Raw genomic sequence first — 13339 nt, 5'->3', positions numbered from 1 at the left:
GACCACTACAGTGGTCACACCCCTGGAGCACTCGGTCCATCAGCCTCTGGAACGTGGCCAGGGTTCCACGCAGGCCAAAAGGCCTCATGGTGAATTGAAACAATCTTGCTGGGGTCTGGAACGCTGTGTATTGTCTGCTTTCTTTTGCTAAGTGCACCTGCTAACTGACCTATGTAAGGGATTACATAGGTCAAGGGTGGTGGTGAACTTGGCTGCACCGATCTTCTCCAACAAGTCCTCAATCCTTGGCATAGGGGAGGCGTCAAACTCTGAGACTGCATTGAGCTTTCTAAAGTCCATGCATATCCGAAGTGAACCATCCTTTTTGAATACGATGACTACTGGGCTGCACAAGGCACGGTAGTACTCGTGGTACTGTCATGCATGTGTACTTTGTCTGTGTGCACGATTGTATAGGAAACACCACTTTACTATCAAAAAACTGCACCAAATGCCAACAGCAGCACCAATCTCATCCAGAGAAAGTTAAAAAAAACAAAAAAAAAACTAGCATCACCATGACTTGTAGATTAAATCCTCCTGCTGTAAAATGCTGACGAAGCCTTTGTTGGTCTGAGTTCAGCTCATCATTTCTGCTGTCAGTCTTCTTCTTCTACCCACAATTGAAAAAGGTCCTGAAGCAGGTCCTCTATGTATCATGATCTTGCTGTAAATCAGCCTCCATCACTCCAGAGGAGCAGATCATAACAGTCATCACCACCTCCCCATGATAATTCTGTTCACCACCTGCCCCCACCCACTTGAGATGAATAGTAATATATTTTTTACACATGAAGAGACATAATTCCTTTGAAAGAGTAACTCATCATTAGTTCAAAATAAAAAGTAGACATCAGGTTCCTTTTGAAAAAAAACGACTCAAACAGGCTTGGTTTGGCTCCGCCTCCACGACGGCGCTGCTACCTCGACGTAGACGAGCGCGTGGAGAGACGACGTACTGGGAACAGGGATGGTTACTATCTGGGACGACACCGATGGAAAAAGCAGAAGGTGGATGGATGAAAACATGGTCAATGTTGGTCCAGTGATTTTGGCTTTATGGACCAGATCCCTCCGAGGATCCCAAGGTACACTGGGAAGAACCTTTGATCGTCTTCAACAACATACTTCATTTTAAACTCCTTGATGTATATTTAAGTCATCATACAATTAATAAACATGGGTAAATAAAACACGATGAGCACTGCAGACAGCTGTTTTCTTGCACCTTTACTAAATCCTATAAGAGACTGACAGCAGTTCATTTTTAAGAGTGTAACATTTTCCAATTGACATAGAAAGAGGAATTCAGATTTTTACAAATATAGAAAAGTGCACTTCATTAAGTCTTAATGCTTTTCAACATACTAGATTTCTTAGCGTCAGAAAATGAAAAAGATACAGGTGATATCATTCCACACCCAGAGAGCGATGGGCACAAAATGAGCACCACCACCCCCCCACTCTCCTCTGCTCCGGTCTTTTTTTTGGGGGGGGGGGGTGAGCAAGCGCAGTGAGTGATCCCAGTGTGACGTTATCGAGTGCAATCCAACATGGCGCCACCCAGCTTGTAAAGCAAACTTTTTCGACTACAGAGGGGGAAAAAAACAAAAAAACAACAACAAACTAAACTAAACGAAGGGTAAAATTAAGCTAAATCATAACGCTGGAAGAGGAAACGATAGAAGAACTTCAAGAATACTTGGACGAGAGCTACGACCGGCTGGTCGTGATGTCGGAGACGCCACAGACCGCATCCAAGAGGAGCCGCGCTGAAAGCTCCCCAACAGCGGCTCCCTCTCCATCTGAACAGTTGGAGGACATCTTGGACAGCATCAACACCAAGCTGTCCAGCTTCGACGCCCGTCTCGCCCTGGTGGAGGAGCTCCACCCTGAGTTTCAAGCTCTTCGTGAGTCGCTGGAATTCAGCCAACAGCAGGTGGCCGATCTAACAGCAGAGAACCAGGGGCTCAGAAGCGAGGTGGACCTGCTGAACCAGGGACTGAGCGGCCTGACTCGGGAGAACAAGAACATGAAGGAGTCGATCCTGGACCTCCAAAGCAGGAGTATGCGGGACAACCTCGTCTTCGTGGGACTTCCAGAACGCGAGGAGGAAAACGCAGAAACATCGCTGTGAGGATTTATCCAGGAGCTCCTGAAGCTTCCTGTGGACACCGTGAACAAGATCACCTTCACCCCCGTCCTCCGCCTGGGAGGGACACGACAGGACAACCATCGTCCCCGTCCACCACCTGGGATGGAGACGACAGGACAACCATCGTCCCCGTCCACCACCTGGGAGGGAGACGACAGGACAACCAGCCCCCCGTCCTCCGCCTGGGAGGGACACGACAGGACAACCATCGTCCCCGTCCACCACCTGGGAGGGAGACGACAGGACAATCAGCCCCTCCGTCCACCACCTGGGAGGGAGACGACAGGACAACCATCGTCCCCGTCCACCACCTGGGAGAGAGACGACAGGACAACCAGCCCCCCGTCCTCCGCCTGGGAGGGAGACGACAGGACAACCATCGTCCCCGTCCACCACCTGGGAGGGAGACGACAGGACTACCAGCCCCTCCGTCCACCACCTGGGAGGGAGACGACAGGACAACCAGCCCCCCGTCCTCCGCCTGGGAGGGAGACGACAGGACAACCATCGTCCCCGTCCACCACCTGGGAGGGAGACGACAGGACAACCATCGTCCCCGTCCACCACCTGGGAGGGACACGACAGGACAACCAGCCCCTCCGTCCACCACCTGGGAGGGAGACGACAGGACAACCAGCCCCTCCGTCCACCACCTGGGAGGGAGACGACAGGACAACCATCCCCCCCCCCGTCCACCACCTGGGAGGGAGACGAAAGGACAACCATCGTCCCCGTCCTCCGCCTGGGAGGGAGACGACAGGACAACCAGCCCCCCGTCCACCACCTGGGAGGGAGACGACAGGACAACCATCGTCCCCGTCCACCACCTGGGAGAGAGACGACAGGACAACCAGCCCCTCCGTCCTCCGCCTGGGAGAGAGACGACAGGACAACCATCGTCCCCGTCCACCACCTGGGAGGGAGACGACAGGACAACCATCCCCCCCCCCGTCCACCACCTGGGAGGGAGACGACAGGACAACCATCGTCCTCCGCCTGGGAGGGAGACGACAGGACAACCAGCCCCCCGTCCACCACCTGGGAGGGAGACGACAGGACAACCATCGTCCCCGTCCACCACCTGGGAGGGAGACGACAGGACAACCATCGTCCCCGTCCACCACCTGGGAGAGAGACGACAGGACAACCAGCCCCTCCGTCCTCCGCCTGGGAGAGAGACGACAGGACAACCATCGTCCCCGTCCACCACCTGGAAGGGAGACGACAGGACAACCATCGTCCCCGTCCACCACCTGGGAGGGAGACGACAGGACAACCAGCCCCTCCGTCCTCCGCCTGGGAGAGAGACGACAGGACAACCATCGTCCCCGTCCACCACCTGGGAGGGAGACGACAGGACAACCAGCCCCTCCGTCCACCACCTGGGAGAGAGACGACAGGACAACCATCGTCCCCGTCCACCACCTGGGAGAGAGACGACAGGACAACCAGCCCCTCCGTCCACCACCTGGGAGGGAGACGACAGGACAACCAGCCCCCCGTCCTCCGCCTGGGAGAGAGACGACAGGACAACCAGCCCCCCGTCCACCACCTGGGAGGGAGACGACAGGACAACCAGCCCCCCCCCCCGTCCATCACCACTAAGTTTGAACCCTTCAAGCAGAAAGAAGTGGTGAAGAGCAGCAGGGAACTACGAGGGACGAGCTTCAGCGTAGCGACCAGTTCCAGAAGATCTTAGACGTCTCTTGTTGTTTCCTGTGAGGAAGAAGCTCATCCTGAAGGATCCCGAGACGTCATCACTGTGGACAGACTCTACGTCAACGGCCAGCTGTACCGGGACCCCGCTGTCACCCCCTGGCTCTACTGATGGTCCTCATAAATAAGTAACATCCCCTCTAAACACATACACACACACACACACCCACACACACACATCACAGGTTTACTAAGGTCCAGATAAATATCTAACGGCAACATTCGTAAACATCATGATTAAATAAGGGGAAAGTAATTAGTATTATATTGTTAAAATACACGATGCTTGCAATGTTATTATAGTATTAATCATCTTGAACTCGCATTATAAACGCTGGGATATTTGTATGTGTGTGTATATATATATATATATATATATAGGAATAGATATATACATGACTTTCAAAAAGAAAAAAACCCAAAACAAAACAGGCACTCCTTACGTCACCACTAACGTCACCTATGAGTTTGGGATTGTCTTTCTTTGGGTTTTGGTTTCCTACTTTCTATTTCTACACCTCCTCCCTTGTTTTAGTAGTAACACTTTTCCACTGTTTTAACCACACTAAGACCACGACACCACAATCCAACTGTCAAGAGAAATTATTGAACACAAAACACAATTTCAACTCCAGAGATTACGCTGGGAGAACTTTGAACATGGAAATAAATCCAGCAAACTCTGAGCCAATCAGTTCAAATGAAATAAAGAAAAGTGTACAATCCCCTCAGTTAAAACTCAAAATGGTGAAATCACTTGTGACCCTCAGGAAATAAACACGACTGTCAGAGAATTTTATAGAAAACTTTACTCTTCACAAATTGACCTTCACAATCTGAACTAGAGACTTTCTGAACAGTTGACCTCCAAAATTAAAAGACGAACAGATCCAAGGCCTGGAAGCTTCTGTATCAGTAGAAGAACTGCATGAAGCTCTCAAGCTCCAGGACCTGACGGTAAAGCTCCAGGACCTGACGGTAAAGCTCCAGGACCTGATGGTAAAGCTCCAGGACATGTCTGATGGTAAAGCTCCAGGACCTGATGGTAAACCTCCAGGACCTGATGGTAAAGCTCCAGGACCTGATGGTAAACCTCCAGGACCTGATGGTAAAGCTCCAGCACATGTCTGATGGTAAAGCTCCAGGACCTGACGGTAAAGCTCCAGGACCTGATGGTAAAGCTCCAGGACCTGATGGTAAACCTCCAGGACCTGATGGTAAAGCTCCAGCACATGTCTGATGGTAAAGCTCCAGGACCTGACGGTAAAGCTCCAGGACCTGATGGTAAAGCTCCAGGACCTGATGGTAAAGCTCCAGCACATGTCTGATGGTAAAGCTCCAGGACCTGATGGTAAAGCTCCAGGACCTGATGGTAAAGCTCCAGGACCTGATGGTAAAGCTCCAGGACCTGATGGTAAAGCTCCAGCACATGTCTGATGGTAAAGCTCCAGGACCTGATGTAAACCTCCAGGACCTGATGGTAAAGCTCCAGGACCTGATAGATACTCTACTGAATTCTACAAAGAATATTGGCCTTAACTTTCACCAATTTTTTTTAGAACAGTTAAGGAAATTAAAGAATCTTTATCTCTCCCCCACATATGAACTGTGCAAATATCAGTCTTCTTCTTAAACCAGATAAAGATCCTACACTACATCTAGCTATCGACCAATATCACTAATCAATGTAGATCTTAAAATAATCAGTAAAACATTAGCAAGCAGAATAGAAAAAATTACACCCCACATAATACACCCTGATCAAACTGGTTCACTAAAGGACGACACTCCACTAACAACACACACAGATTAATTAATCTTATAGACCACTCCACTAACAACACACAGATTAATTAATCTTATAGACCACTCCACTAACAACACACACAGATTAAGTAATCTTATAGACCACTCCACTAACAACACACACAGATTAATTAATCTTGTAGACCACTCCACTAACAACACACACAGATTAAGTAATCTTATAGACCACTCCACTAACAACACACAGATTAATTAATCTTATAGACCACTCCACTAACAACACACACAGATTAAGTAATCTTATAGACCACTCCACTAACAACACACACAGATTAATTAATCTTGTAGACCACTCCACTAACAACACACACAGATTAAGTAATCTTATAGACCACTCCACTAACAACACACAGATTAATTAATCTTATAGACCACTCCACTAACAACACACACAGATTAAGTAATCTTATAGACCACTCCACTAACAACACACACAGATTAATTAATCTTGTAGACCACTCCACTAACAACACACACATACATTATACGAGCTCGGACCGTTCTTCCTTGCAGACCCAAGAATATAGGCTGGGTCTACAGTGAAGAAGATTCCTCATGATGTATGCGTTGCTATGGTGACGTTGCTATTCCTTTGTCTCTAAAACTGCTTTAACCTGGTTCTTCTCAGAGCCTGATGCTCCGTGAGACCAAAGTGACCTCTGACCTCTTATCTGTTCCAATCTTACCTTGACCATAAAATGTGCAGAGTGGAGCACTTAGGAGACGTCGCCAACCAACTTGGAATGTCCCTAAACATGAATTTATAGCTTTGTTTTTCCCAACTTTAGCAGTGGGAGGAATCCCAGCTGTGTAGGAAGACAATACAATGTGTTCAGTTGTCCCACAGAAATCAAATGTTTATGTCACGGTTCACTCTCAGAGACTCAGGTGCAGACAGAAACACAGCAATCAGGAATACTCTCATAACACTTTATCAATAAGTGATGAGGAAAAGAACTCAAAACCAAAAACCCAAGGAAAGCAAAACTCTAACAAGACAGAACTAATGACTACCCAGGTACTTAACCCAAACAAAACTATAAGGACCCGGCGGGAGACTAAGGAGCACACTGCCCGGAATGAAGCGGCAAATGCGGAGTGGCGTGGCCGGAGCTGGAGGACACGGGAGGTGGAGTTGTGCTGAAGCCGTTGGAGTGGGCCAAGGACAGAGTTACAGGCAGGGGCTTGGTGCAGCAGGGTGGGTCCGGTACTGTAGCAGAAGAGAGGCAGACTTAACACAGAGCCACACAGACTGAGGCAAGGCAGAGCAGGGTACCACTAACTGTTGGTAGTTTTACAGTCCGACGCCGAGTCTTCAACTAATGCCAGCTTTATAGAGAGAGGTGCATGTTGGGAGAAGCCACACCCTGCCGCAGGTGAGTGCACTCAGGAATCAGCACTGCACTCCTCCACCTCACACAGTCATGCAGCACACTTTAAAAGCATCAACATAAACAATCTCTGACAGCTTGGTGGAATTCCTTCAAATGAATGGATCGTCACTCATTCCCTGCAAACTCACACCTTCTGGAACAATCCTGACATCCTGCAAAGGAAGAAACCAAGGAACTTCACAAGATGGCAGAACAAGGGAAGAAGAACCTTGGAACACCTTCTCTTCAATTCAATAACTCTTTTATTCCATTTAAAGATCTAATAGAAACTTATGGTATCAGTCAAAACAACTATCTGGAATATCTCCAGCTCCAGTCAATAATACAAACAAAGTTCAAACTAGAAGAGATGAACCTAAACTGACCTCAGACAGTGACAAACCTCCTGAAGATCTCAGCTCCAAAACCACTTTCTAAAATCCTTAGGACAATACAAGGTCCTTCACTAGTTCATTACAGGACAAAGATGTTCAAGATGATCTCACTTCCTCTAACATATGTTCAAACTGCACAGCTGATCTCCTTGATACCTGTCTACACTGTGATCTCCTTGATACCTATCTACACTGTGATCTCCCTGATACCTGTCTACACTGTGATCTCCTTAATACCTGTCTACACTGTGATCCCCTTAATACCTGTCTACACTGTGATCCCCTTGATACCTGTCTACACTGTGATCCCCTTGATACCTGTCTACACTGTGATCTCCCTGATACCTGTCTACACTGTGATCTCCTTGATACCTATCTACACTGTGATCTCCTTGATACCTATCTACACTGTGATCTCCTTAATACCTGTCTACACTGTGATCCCCTTGATACCTGTCTACACTGTGATCTCCCTGATACCTGTCTACACTGTGAACTGCCTGATACCTGTCTACACCTCCCCTCCCCTCCTCTCCTCTCCTCTCCTCTCCTCTCCTCTCCTCTCCTCTCCTCTCCTCTCCTCTCCTCCACCTCTGACTCTGGTTTCTACAAAGTTTCTCCTGTTTAAGAGAGTTTTTCTTTCCACAGTCACAAACAAACCTGCTGCTCATGTGGATGTTGGGCTTTTCTATTTTCTCTATAAAAGCAAATTGGAATGACTGTAATGTATTTAAAAATGTCTTTCTTTCAATTAAAAAAAAAAAAAAAAAGAAAGGAGAAAGACAAACGAAAGTGTGAACATATTTCACACCTCGTCTGCCATTTCAGTCCTCTGCTGCGTCGTAACGCTGATTCCATTGATGCCCAGAGTCATTTCTTATCTGCTGACGTACCTGAGGAGACGAGCAGAAAACACAAAGCATGAATGCTTCCAGGAACCCAAACACAGGACAAAGAAACCAGCTGGAGCAGTAGTTTTCTGCAACCTCTGCAAGGGAAATGAGAATGACTTTTCAGGGACAAATTGCAGATTTTGTCGTTGCTAAAATACTGTATTGTCGGCGCTGCAATGCACTGTTTGATAGAAAGACTGCAGGCCACAGCATGAGTGGCAAGACGAAGAAGAAGATTTAAGTCCCAATGATTTTCTCTCTCGCCTCACCTGATCAGCAGCAGATTACGACTTGTTTCCCAGACTGATCTCTGGAGGACGGCTGCTCCTCTGTTTGCCGGCGAGTGACACTGCAGACATGTTTGTTTTTCACGTGTGGCTTTTTGCACCTGCCTTCTCCAGAGCACGTCACAGAATTCTGTCACAACCCAGCTTCAGCTGCCCTTTTCAAACCACTGTTACTGTTTAGCCTAGCATTTGAGTCTTTTCAGGAACAGAATGCTGAAGAAAAATACTGCATCATTAAGCTAACGTCTGTCAACATCATCTCGACCATCGCTCAGTTGGTTGCTTGGTTGGTTGGTCAGTCATTTGGTTAGTCAGTTGGTCGGTCAGATGGTTGGTTGGTTGGTTGGTCAGTCGGTCAGTCGATCGGTCAATTGGTTGTTCAGTCGGTTGGTCATTTGGTTGGTTGGTTGTTTGTTCGGTCAGTTGGTTGTTTGGTAAGTTAAATGTTGGCTGGTTGGTCAGTCACTAGACTGACCGATTGATCAAAAACCTGGAATGAAGCCAATGTTTTCCACTGAGTCGTCTTTCCCTTTTTAATGATTTCATGATTTATTGCGGCCGATTGGACTGTTGGTAGTCGGCATGTGGAGATGAATCGATATGAAACGGTATCAAGATACAAACAGGCATAATGTGAGTGTAGCGATTCCTTCAGTGTGTCTCGGTACACCAGTCACTGCCTACCTGCATCGGGAAAATCCACAGTTGCATCAATTTTTTTCACATTGTATTTTTTCCAAAAACACAGCCTGAGAATTTGTTTGGCACGTTGTAGTTTTTCATGTTGTATTTAATTGTAGCCCGTGTTTCCCAGGCACATTGAACGCACCCTCACTGGCCAGTTCTCCCAGTAGCCAGTCCTGCAGCATGGAGGCCCAGAGCAGCAGAAAGCAGGTGGACCAGATCTTTGACGCACCCAAACACTTAAAATCAGGAGTTTAGAAGAATTGTATTTTGACAAGAACGACGGTCGCCTTGACAAGACGCAGGCGGTTTGTAAAGAATGTCAAGCTGCTCAACCCACACGGACAGTGAGTGTTGAGCGCAGCAGGAGGTATTGACAGTGTCACTATATTATTATTATTATTATTATTGTGACAGCAGAGGCCGTCTGCTTCTTCATGAACCTGTGGACCAACCGATCTTCCTGGAGACCAACTGGAACTAAAGCCACATGAATAAACCACCAGGTGAGATTTACACACTGATCTGTTCGTTTGGTTTATTTACATTGAATGTGACTCGTGAGAGTCAGACTGTTTACAGCAAGTATTTTATTTATTTTTATTTTTGCATAACCAGTGAAATTGCAAAAGGCTGTTATTATATGTATTATTTAGATTTGAAATCTTAGTTCAGTGTCTGTCTGGCAGAAGGACATTCACTATGGAAAGTGTCTCCTTAAGTTCCTCATTGACAGTGATTGTTGTTGTTGTTTACTGTTTACGTTGTGACAGTGTGATAAAAGCAGTTCCACAAGAGAGGAACCGGTTCCTGTTCCTGATGTTGAATCTGGCTGTGAAAAGACGTGTTTTAGTCTTGTGCTTTTTAAGAGGACAGAAGAAGAAGCATGAAGTGAAGCACAGTTCTACCAGAGGAGAAGCAACATGAGAACTTTGTTCAATGTGCTGCTGATGAGGTTTGGAATAAAGAAGAAATCCTCTGCCTCTAGAACCAAATGGAACTGCAGCTTCTTGTTCTCATCGCCATCAAACTAATATCAAACCGTCTGGACTGGAACAGGACTGATCGTATCGCCAGAGATTCAATGAATCGCTGATGAATCGTATCGAGAGTCGTGGTCGTTGATGGAGGTTCTCCCCGTCACAATTTGTTGCCAAGTAATTGAAATGTCTCTCAGTAACAATTACTTGTCTTCGCTGCTGTCCAGGACCAAGCCTCTGTTTACACTGAACACCGACCATAAAGCCTCAGACTGCACTGGGCGACTCGCTTTATGAAGACATTACGTGACAATCCAATTATGTGGTTTCCATGGTTTGTTACAAGGGTGAGAGTGGATATTTCAGACTCTTCTACTGGAAACACTAATCAGCGTTCAGATACCCGGGCAGCTGAAGAGATGGAAGTACGTTTCATCTACATTTTTCACTTCAGCCGCAATAGATGACACCATAAGTGGCTGCTTGGCTCAGTCTGCTCATGCTCCAGGAGAGCCGTTTTTCCCCTCAGAGTTTAATTGAAGACCATTACTGCCACGACTGCAGAAAATCCTATTGTCCGTGCAAGAGAGCTCGCAGTTAGTTTATATCCGACTTTAATAATGGATGATTATGTCAAAACAGATCCAATTAACATGACATCCTACGAACTGATGTAAGTTCAGCTGAACTTAATGAGAGAATCAGTCACTGAACAGACTGAGTGCTGACGAGCGCGATACAGGAAGGGGTTCAAAACAAAGTCAATTTACCGAGTAAGAACTTTGTAATTTGAGACATGTTGCTGCCTTAGAAATCTTCAAAAATATCTTCATTGGTTTCGTCTCAAACTATATATATATATATATACAAATCCTCCCCCACTTTCTGCTCAAAAGACACTTCCCCCATGCACTCAGCCAGTCACTGATTGGGTGAAGCTCTCAGGATTTGAAACCTTCGAATCCCCAACCTTCAACCACAAGCCTTTGGAAGAGACTCCTCAGAGAGTCTTGCCCCGAATCTTCCCTGGTGAACGTCAGGGTGGAGCTGCTTCCCAGCAGCTCAACTCACCCAGCGTTAGCACACAGCTAACACTCACCCAGCGTTAGCACACAGCTAACACTCACTCAGCATTAGCACACAGCTAGCACTCACCCAGCGTTAGCACACAGCTAACACTCACTCAGCATTAGCACACAGCTAACACTCACCCAGCGTTAGCACACAGCAAACACTCACCCAGCGTTAGCACACAGCTAACACTCACCCAGCATTAGCATACAGTTAACACCAGAGGCCTGCAACCAGGGCCTTCACTCCTCCACTCCTCTGCTGACCCACCACGAGGGTCAGACCTTCCCCTGGTCCAGAGACCAGCACCCAGAGTCTGATCTCCCATCAACCAGGAAAACCAAGCAGTTCCTCCAGGACGGACCAGGGAAACGACGCCTCACAGAACTTCTTTGTGTTTTCCTCAACAAGCAGGAAAACCATCACAGACCTGAGCGACCAGCTCCTCAGTCTGGACAAAAGGAACAACCAGGAGCTGTAAAGAAGGACTCCTGAAACATCAACTCCATCTTCTTCTCCTCAGCCTGCAGAACCAGCAACCACAGTTAGCAGGAGGTGCTAACAGGAGAAGACACCAGCTTCCCTCCAGCAGGACAACAACTGAACTCCTTCAAGGAAGTGGGAACAACAACTGGGCTTTACCTGAGATTAGTTAAACCTGATGCTATGATAGAACTGTTTAACTTTATGAAGATGTGTTGGTTCTGTTACAGTGATTGAGTTCTATAGATAATGATATTAGGAGCAGTGATCAACCTTTAAACCAACGTTAGCTCTGCCACAGACACAGGGTCTGCATGCTAATCTTTGCTTTACTAACTAGTTAACTCACAATCCTACACATATCACATCAAAGACAACATCACACAGTAACTGAACACCATCTGACGACTCCTGACGTTTTACAAGACAAATCTCATTGTAGTTTCTTGTGATCCGACATCTTGTTTTGTTGTTCCATCACACGTCTCACACACACACTCTCTCCACCTCTCTCTCTCTCTCTCTCTCTCTCTTTCTCTGGTAATTGTAATTAATTTAACTATTAATTCAAATTCCCGATTAACTGTTTAGTATATCTTATGAGACTGATAGAACTGAATTGGCTATCATTTCCTGTTAAGACAGTGGAGCTCCGAGGTTCTGATACACATCAGATTACATTTCAATAACATTATTAATAACTATCTTTGATCATTATTAATCATTATCGATAACCAAACACAACCTAAATGGTTCCTTATGAGGTAAGAAATCCATATATATATATATCCTCAAGGTTAAAACCATCTGAGTGAGTGTGAGATTAATGTTGTTGTTTTTTTTGTCTGGATTGAAGGGGTGAGAAAAGCCGGGGGGGGGGGGGGGGGGGGGGTAGCAGACAGTTTTCACACCTGGGATCCAGACAGCACCAATATTCCGCCACAGGTCATGTTTTTGTCACGTGTCCATCCCTCCTGTTCGCTCCTCAAGTGAAGACCATCTTTAACGGTCAGCGTTGTGGCGGCATCGCACACTGGAAACACTAACGATCCTTTAACCTAACTCCGTTTCTACCAGGCTGTGGAGAACATCACTTTTAGTCATCTGGGATTGGAAATTATGCTTAACTTGATGTATCCCAGTTACATTAGCTTAAGAAACATGAGTTCTTTTCCCAGTGTCCTTCTTCCAGACATGCCTGGATACACAGGCTGCAATACTGGATGTGTTCAGTTGTGTGTGTGCAGCGGAAACATTGAGAGTGAGAGTCGAAGTTCAGGAAACAGAATCAAAGAGGAAAGGAAAACCTGAAATGAAAAAATTCTTGTAAAAAAAAATTGTTCCACAAATAAAAAGCCTGAGACCTTAAATGTGTTTGTCTCTGCCTGTGAATGTGTGTGTGTGTGTGTGTGTGTGTGTGTGTGTGTGTGTGTGTGTGTGTGTGTGTGTGTGTGTGTGTGTGTGTGTGTGTGTGT

Source organism: Blennius ocellaris (assembly GCF_963422515.1).
Source record: "Blennius ocellaris genome assembly, chromosome: 6".
Classification (NCBI taxonomy): Eukaryota; Metazoa; Chordata; class Actinopteri; order Blenniiformes; family Blenniidae; genus Blennius; species Blennius ocellaris.
The sequence above is the reverse complement of the archived record's forward strand: the minus strand, read 5'-3'. Positions refer to the sequence as shown.